Source organism: Micromys minutus (assembly GCF_963924665.1).
Source record: "Micromys minutus genome assembly, chromosome: X".
Taxonomy (NCBI): Eukaryota; Metazoa; Chordata; class Mammalia; order Rodentia; family Muridae; genus Micromys; species Micromys minutus.
In genome coordinates, this window is record NC_137970.1 from 111,972,764 (window position 1) to 111,982,486 (window position 9,723).

Here is a 9,723-nt window from a genome sequence, read left to right on the forward strand (position 1 = left end):
TGAGGAAAGAAATACATGTCACTTACAGAAAGATTCCTATTAGGAGCTGGAGAGGTGGCTCAGTGGTTAAGAGCACTGACTGCTCTTCCAGAGGTTCTGAGTTCAATTTCCAGCAACCACATGGTGGCTTACGACCATCTGTAATGAGATCTGATGCCTTCTTCTGTTGTGTCTAAAGACAGCTACAGTGTAGTCATATAAATAAAAAAAAGTTTAAAAGAAAGAGTCCTATTTAGGCTCTCAAAGGTGGCCTCTGTGGAGGATCTGATTCTCTCTTCTGGTTGCTGAATGCACCAAGAAAACTCATGGTGCACGCGCACGCCCCCCCCCCCCCCACACTCACTCGTACGTGGGGAGACTCATCCACTTGAAAATTTTTAAATAAAATTTAACTGGAAAAACCCCAAAGCCTCTACAGAGGCCACCTTTGAGAGCCTAAATAGGACTCTTTTTTTGTAAAAGATGTGTTTATTTATTATATTTAAGTACACTGTAGCAGTCTTCTGGCACACCAGAAGAGGGCATCAGATCCTCTAGAAGTAGAGTTACAGACTTTGGGTTGCTGTGTGGATGCTGAGAACTGACTCAGGTCCTCAAGGTGCTTTTAATTGCTGAGTTGTCTGTCATGCTTCCCAGAATCTTTCATTTTTCTAGTCTTCAGTCTTCAGAGGATACTTAACAACACATGTGTTTGCGGTATTACTATCTACGAAAGGTTTAGTTTGACCAGAATTTCCATAGAAGTCAGTTCTGTATGCTGACATTTAAATCTAGTACTTCATCTGTACCTGACCCATGTGATAAAGGCAGAGTATCTGTCTGAGGAAGCTAGAGTCAAGCCATGTTGGGCATAAGTTGGTTTAAATGCTCATATAGCACTTTGCAGGCCCTGCTGTATGATTGCAGGACATTTACAGAAACATTACAGTTTCAGGAAAGGCAATTCATCCAAAATAAAGTCATAGTGGATTACTATATTTAAGTCTAGTTCATAGTGCATTAGTCTATTCATGAAGTGTATTTGTAAGTCCTGTCACCTTCTCTAAGAACAAACTCGAGTGTGAATCTCCCTAAACATTAATAAGGCTTACCAAAAAGGCTGTGGCAAGGGGGAGGGGCTGTCTGTGTCCTTCTGACCTTATTCTGCAAGCATCAGGTTCAACTCAGATCCAGTACGAATTGGTAAAATCAAAAACCTTTTGTGAGATATCATCAAGTGCCCATAGACATGGAGGTTGTTTTACAGTCTTGTCGCTCATCACCTCTTCTATTAATAGGTCCAAGACTTGAGAAGCAGTAACAGATGCTCACTTGTGAACGATCCACACTTGTGTGATAAATGCTGGTTACTCTTTAGTTTGTAGAATGGAAACCTTGACTCATATATCTTAGAAAATATATTAGGTCAAGTTCATAGGTACATCTCATAAATTTTGTTCCGATCACCATGAGAAGAATGTGTGAGGTCAAAGCTTTTAGGCAAATGATAGATTAAGGCTGGAAGCCCCCAGTAACACTAAGAATGAACAGTACAGCTGCGATCATCATTATCATTATTGCCCTATCCACTTTATGTCACATGTTGAAAGCCCAATTCGATGCGCTGGTAATTGTTCCAATTGCTCTGCTTAAGACAGCACTAAGAATGAAGCCAATTTAAAGAGAAGTGGATGAACTCTATAGGATGGCTTTTGAAGAGTGGCCACATTCTCTTGTCCTGTCAGCCACATAGATAACCTTCATACCCCATAGAACATCTTTCACTGACGATGGCAAACTATCGGATTAGTGGTTTCTTACTAGACTGCTATTAACCTGAAAAGAAAAGCTAGGGAACCTAGCAGTTTGTGTTCTTTGTTGAATTTGTGAGCATCCTCTGAACCATGAAGTTGTAGGTGTGATATAATGATTTTTATACATTGTTGAAGATTCTGGAAAATAATTCCCTGAAGATCTTCCATGTGTTTCTTTCCTAGGACCAGTAGAGATTTGATGGTGAGCATTTACGTAGACAATTGTTAGTGTATGCTGGCTAGGAGATTCACAACCCATTTTTGGCTTAAAATTTTTTTATGTATATTAAGTGTGATGGCTATCCTTAGTTGTGGTATTTTTCCTGTGTGTACCTAGGCTTACAGAAGCCAGAAGAGGGCATTAGATTTCCTAAAACTGGAATTAGCGTCAGGTGTGAGGAGCCATGTGGATGCTGGGAATTTAACTCAGGTCTGTGCAAGAAGAGCCAGTGCTCTTAATTGCAGAGCCATCTCTCCAGCTTCCCCTACAGTAGCATCCTTTGCACCTTTTAATGCATCAACCACAGACTAATTGGAGATGATGTAGTTCACTTTTTGAACTGGTTCATGGGACAGGTTTGAATTGGGAGACAGTACAAAGGCTCCAGTAGTGTTTAAACCCAATGCATGTTTCCCAGCCCTGTCTTCTGCACTGTCTTTATAAACTACACAGGTTCTTGACCTGACTCGTGGCCCTCTCCTGAGTGTTTCTCACTTTCCCCACTGGAACTATCTAAATAATAAAGAATTTTATTGAGATTTACCATCTTGGATTTTGTCCACCTTTTCATAGGAAACGAAGCTCCCAGGGAGCAATACTCCTGCTAGTTCCTTAGTTCCTCTACCACATCAGTTCTTGTCTCTTGCTGGATGCTAGGTAGACATTGACTAGTGAGGAATGAGTTGAGTGAAACACACAACTCATTAATGGTAACTGGTGACACACAGAAAATTCTCCGCATCTTTTGTTCCACTCCCTGCTCCTTCAGTAGCCGAATTAGATCTCCTGCATGGAGTGGTCCTTTCTACCTCATAGAACGGCACGGCTCCAATTAGTCTGTGGTTGATGCATTAAAAGGTGCAAAGGATGCTACTGTAGGGGAAGCTGGAGAGATGGCTCTGCAATTAAGAGCACTGGCTCTTCTTGCACAGACCTGAGTTAAATTCCCAGCATCCACATGGCTCCTCACACCTGACGCTAATTCCAGTTTTAGGAAATCTAATGCCCTCTTCTGGCTTCTGTAAGCCTAGGTACACACAGGAAAAATACCACAACTAAGGATAGCCATCACACTTAATATACATAAAAAAATTTTAAGCCAAAAATGGGTTGTGAATCTCCTAGCCAGCATACACTAACAATTGTCTACGTAAATGCTCACCATCAAATCTCTACTGGTCCTAGGAAAGAAACACATGGAAGATCTTCAGGGAATTATTTTCCAGAATCTTCAACAATGTATAAAAATCATTATATCACACCTACAACTTCATGGTTCAGAGGATGCTCACAAATTTTATTAGTTTTTTTTTTTTTTTTTTTCAGGGAATTCTAACCATATCATCTGGATCCTGTAATTAAACCTTTTACTATAGTTGGCCTATTAATATCATCTGTCTTAGATTTTTAGATTATTTAACCCTAAACAGTCTGGAATATATTTCATCCCATGGCTTCAATTTTGACATTTTTAATGCGTTATCAGACTTGGTGAGATAATGATATTTATTTTGGTGGTGGCTAAGAAGGGATGCTAACTTGAATGTGAAATATGCTCAATTTTCAGAATCTAGGGATTTTATTTCTACCCATAAGTATACAGACACATATACTATTCTTTTTGCCCACCACATTTCATAATCACATTATCTGCACTATTAATTCTTAGAAGACTGGCTTCAGATATATAGCTAGGGGTTCTTTCTTTTCATATGAATAACACCAGACAGTTGGGATAGAGGAGAGTAGCAAAAGACGTTAGTCTTAGACCCTATGATATCATTATGATAGCAAGGCAAAAAGTCACAAGTAGGTAGTTGTTTACCAATGTGGCTTCACTTTTTCCTATGAAATCTACACCCCATATATTTAATAAGTACTAAGAGAATGAAAAAGAATAATTTCAGCCTGATAGCTTTTACATTATAGTCCATAGAACTCTGGAATTCTCTGAAGTGTTTCAGAGCTTGTCCCAATATTTTACTTACATTTAATTTTTTTTTATTATACTACTTTTTAAAACTTAAACCAGCAGACACATACAACTGTGTTTTATAGTACATTTCAGCATTCTGCAGGAACTCTTACTGGTTGACTTTAGAGAAGTAAAGGTTATTAATGTCAACTTAAAATAAAAAATTGACTAGCACTTATCAGTCATCCGTCAATGTCAGTGTAGCATTTCTGTTGGGAGACTAAAGACAAAAGGTCTTCAGTAAGGCCATCACACTAAAGCCACTGGTGTTAAGGTACTGCCTGTGAGAGCTGATGTTACATTTGGGTTTCCAGTTACAGTGAGCACTTACCCATCTGTTATATTTAGTTTTTTCTAGTGCCTTCAGGAATCTGGGAATGGATGAGTATACACTTTAAATTTGAAACAGCCATAAAGGGGGATATACAGTTAAGACGTTGGAGGCTGATGGATCCAGCTTCATCCCTCAGAAGGGACTATGAATGGATTAGGAAACTTTATTGAAAGTCTGACAGTGCGTGTGTGTAGCATAGCTGTTCCGTATGAGAGTTTTAAGGATTCTCTGACTGTGCTAGTAAACCCTTCAAATGAGTTTGGCAGAGTCCTTTCGTTTGGAGGTAGTGGCACTTGCACTGCCTCCTTCCATTCCAAATGGTATTGCTCTCTGTGCCCATAGTCTTTAATGCGTTTTAAAGGCCCCTGTCTGCTTGTGTAGACTTGTGATCAAGTTTTCACAATTTTCCATATACATATTTTACTTCCCCGTTGTCTGCCCCCCCCTTTTTTTTAAAAAAAGAAAAAAAGGCAGGTCTCATAGCCCAGTTTTGCTTTCACCTTACTATTCAGTTAAAGGTTAAGGATGACCTTGAACTTCTGGTTTTCCTTCCTTTATCTGCCTAGTGCTTGGTTTGCAGATGTGTGCTAACACTCAGTTTCATGCCTTGCTAGGGTTTGAATCCAGGATCATTTGCATAGGAGGCAAGTACTCTGCCAACTGCATCCTGAGAGCAATATGCCCGTCCATAAACTTCCACCAACATTTGATTATGAACGTTTTCAAAGCTGATCTTGTTCTCAGTACCCACCTACTTGTATGCTTCTCTTCTGTAGTCTGCCTTTAACAGCATTTTGTTCACTCATTTATATTGTATATATCTGCAGGCTAGTATATTTTTAACCTGGAGATGTATTTCAACAAAAAGCTAGCAGATTACTTTAGCAGTTAACTTCATATATTTTATATGCTCAAAGTCCAACTTTTTGAACACTGCACATTTGTGGCTAACTTGGCATAGCATTCCATGAACGATGTAAAATAAATTCTTCAAATGTACTTTCAAAAGTAATAGTATTTCTGGAATTCTGGCATAGAGTTGGGGGAAAAAAACAACCACTGGCTTGTGTTAAATTTTAAACTCTTTCTGTGACTGAGACTCTGCTGAATTCTCATTAAATCAGGATATACTTACAAATTTCATTTACTCCATTTAGAAGCCAAATAGCTTCTTATAGAGTTGGGATCGTCCTTAAAACAGTTGTTGTCTTCTAACGTTGGTCTTTCCCGTCTTCTCTGTTGCGTTTGAAAGGCAGGAGAACAGCTAGCTGAAGTCTAAATTGGCCTGTGCTGGATTCAATTCCAAGTCCTGGTCTTAAACTCAAAGCGTTAAGTGTGAATTCTTAAAACAACACTCGATACACAGAACAGAGTATGTGGGGATGGACATGAAAGGTTCCAGGACATGGCTTTTTTTGTCCTTGCTTATGGATAAAGCTCTCCATCTGGTTGTTTAAAGGTGTGTCAGTCCTTTCACTCTGTCCCCCAGAGTGGGTCCCAACACTTCTTTGGCCATGGGGCTGACTGGACATGTTTCCTTTTGGAAGCACTCACTAGTGCTCTTGAGATAGCCACCAGGAAGGCCTTAAAAGTGGTTTTCCATACTCCTGCAGGGACTAATCCTCTGTGGTCCACTTTGGTTTTCAGCTGCTGTTGCTTGGGTTGGGAAATAGACTTCTGTTGTGTTAGCAAAGAATGGATCGGAAAGAATTATATATAAAGACCTATATAAACTTGACCAACTGCTTCGTACAGACAGACACATGACCCTTTAACTGCCTATAAAAACTCATTGGCATGGTGGGATAATGTGCATTTCGGTCTTGAGAGAGACTATTAGGTTGCAAAGTTTTCAATTCATCTACTACTGACTTGCCCTTTGATCTCAGAATGTGACTGACTTGTCCTGTGGTGGCTTCATAACCACCCATAATAAAACTGATTTATTATATATAGTGTAAGAGCTGAGTTTTAAGCTATATCCTGTTTCTGCTATAGGTCAGATGTATGAAAGATTTCATTAGAATTCAGGTATGCACATTAAGCTTTCAGATCAGATTTATTTTTACCAATAAAAGTTAGGAATACTTCATATTCTGTAGTTCATATATACATTACCACCAATTCAGTGATATTTCCATAAATGAGGTGAGATTAATGATATTAACTATGAGGCATATGTTTAAAATATTTAAAACTTGATTATTCTGTAAGGTTTGGCTAGTGGGGAGGTGGAAAGTTCTCTGGATTTATGCAAATAACAGGCGACAGTACTTGAGCTTCTGTTCTTGGCTTGCCCTCATCCGATTCTCTTAGGGCAAGGTACTTAGTCTAATGTCTCGGTTTATCCATCTGTAACATCTGTAATGCTGTCCCACTAAGAGGGGACCTGGTTTACATTTAATAGCATTTGAGGATAGAAGGTGGCACAGAAGTTCAGATTGCTAGGTACTGAGCATCTGTTTGTGTGCCTAATGACAATCTTGACAAATTACTAATGACTACATTTAGAAAGTTACAGCTCTGGAGGGAATTGATATTTGATATTGTTGTTCTGTGTGTTCTAAGTTACCATCATAACAGTAGGAAAATAAAGCCCGTCCTGGCTGTGTTACAGAGGGATTAATCACTTCTTCAAGTCGTTGCTAAAGCTCTAACCCTTTAAACAAGAGCTTTCCGTCCTTTATTGCCTCTTCCACCAAATAAAAGCCTTACAACTAACTTTAGTTATAGTTCTTCGCTTGTTGAAGTCTGTTCAAGTTATTTTCTTTGTAAAGAGTGAAGGATAAACCATGTCGATTACTTAAAGTGGCTAAAAATACCCTATGCAAGTCTGTAGAGGCGAGCGAGTGCTTTTGATTTATACATCAAAGCAAAGAACCAAAATTATGTGAGCTTGCATTTTATACATTTGTTTCAGCTACTTGTGCCTATGCAAAGACTTAGATGTTATCTAAGTACAAGAGGAGTGAAATAGCCCAACTCTGTGTGAAACTGAAAAAAAAACTATAGTAGTTTATTAAATCTAACGTACTTGAAAGTTTGTGCCAAGGGGAGAGAGAAGCTTCTAATCACAGAAATTCATGTATCAGTATTAGATACAGAATATGTTGACCACATAACATTTACTAAAATTCTATAGGGAAAGCAGGTTAGCTATTGATATCCCCATTTTATTGACGAAGAACACAAATTAATGTTCTGGTAAACAACTCAGTAGTCCAACCATCACATTTGTGAAGAAATGGATTCCAAGCGTGGCATCTCTCCTCTAGGTACAACACACTAAGGCCAGAAAAAAAAATACTCATTGTTCTGAATTTTGTTAAATAAAAAATTAAAATGAATTTAAGTTCAATATTGTTATCTCAATGACTGTACATTTTAACTGACATTTTTGTTTATTCTTTGAGCCAGAGTCTTTGGAGATTGTCTAAGCTTGCCTATTACTTGCTGTATAGATTAGGCTGTCCTAGAAATGGTAATACTCCTACCTCTGGTTCACAAGTGCTAGGATTATAAATAAACCACCAATCCTTGTTTCAATGGTATTTGAATTTTTTGAATTTGTTCAAATGTTGAAAAATTAACAAAACGGAAGATTTTGGGTTTTTATATTCCTAAATTCATGTCTTCTCAGTATAGTTCCTGATCCAGGACGGTACTTTATAGAAGCGTAAGTGTGTATTTGTAACAGTAAATGAAGAGGTAGTGGGAAGGGAAGTGAGTAGATTCTCTTTATCCTTGCGTCCTCGTGTTTTGCTGCAGCAGCTTACGTTAACCTCTAGCAGAACTAGCCAGGCTGGCTTCTTCCCAACACAGCTCCCTTGGAGTCACCCACCACCTCTGGCTCTTACAATCTTCCCATCTCTTCTTCCTCATAGATCCCTGATCCGTAAGGGGAAGGCGTTTGGCTTTTTAAAAATTCCATATGGTTACATTGATTTATAAACATCAACCCTTCTCTTGCAACCCACAGCAACTTTAAAAAAAATGCTTAATGTGAAGTTGGAGTAATGGTGATATTTAATTTGTGTAGCTGCAGAAATGGTTTAATCGGTGACAAATAGTCAAGGACCTTTTGTACCTTCTTTTTGGTTTTTAAAAGCAAGTGCCTGTTTGAGAAATGACTGGACTGTGAGGCTCAGGGCGGCAATGTCCTCTTGGCTTTGAAGTAGGAACAACTACAGGCGGAATTGAAACATTTCTGATGTAGATATAATTCAAGACTCCATGACAGGCTTACATAACGAACAGGGCTGTTGCTGTTTTCCCAGCATGCAGTTTTAAGGTCAGACCTGTGACTCAGAGCTGTGCACTTTCTTGGTGCATCAGTGGTACGTCTCCAGTCTCATCATCCAGAAGGGCTTTGCCCATCTCAAGTTGCTCCCATCATAATCCCTAGTTGGGAGGCTACCTCCCTCCCTCCCTCCCCCCCCCCGCCTCTTAGATAGATAAAGAAGGCAACATGAACACTTGATCACCAAGTCCTTTAATGTTTTTTCAGCATAAAGACTTAGTGAACACCAAGACACCCCCCCCCCCAATTGAGAAGTAGGTCCTCTATTGCAACTAATACCTTTTGGTGTGGTTCTGCATGAGTGTGTGATATGCACATGATAAGTATAAGCTTTTTACTAAGTTGGATGTTTTAAAGTTGCTTAAAATCAAAGGCAAGGTCCTTTGATGATTGGCTCTAAAGAATAGTCACCTAGAATCAAAAGCTACTTCCTCTCTGGGTGGCTTATTAGCTAAAGGTTATCTTAGCACAGTTGGCATGAGATTTCTAGATGGCATCTTCTCTTTGTGCACAGAAATAACCTGCCACCTCACTGGGCTTTGGGTGCTACCTGATCCTTTGAGATCTTCTATCCATTTGCTTTTCTCTCTAGTCCAAACTCCCATCCCTTTAGTGTGGCTCAGTCTTCTTGACTTGCCACATTTTTGGTACATTCCATCTTTTAAGAACATGTTTTTACAGCAGCATTTATTGAGAGAAAACACTAGAAATCAATATCTGGAAACAGTGGAGTTACCCACTCAGTTGTGATCTATCCATGTGGTTGCATCCTATATATCTATATCTATAGATGTGTGTGTGTGTGTGTGTGTGTGTGTGTGTGTGTGTGTGTGTTAGAATATGAAAGCTCATTATGTACTGGCATGGACACTTACCTAAATATAAATTGGCAACAAAATAAATAAAAAAACAAGGTAAAGAACTGAATAAATAATAAAATACTCTTAGACTTAACAAAGATTAAGATATGTAATTTCTCCTTCTCTTGCCTGCAGCCCTTCCCATGTTGATGTCTTTTGGCTACGTTTACTACCATTTTACCAACAATCTTTTCATTTTAGAGAGGAATACTGTTAAGCCAAACAAATCCCTGATTGCTAG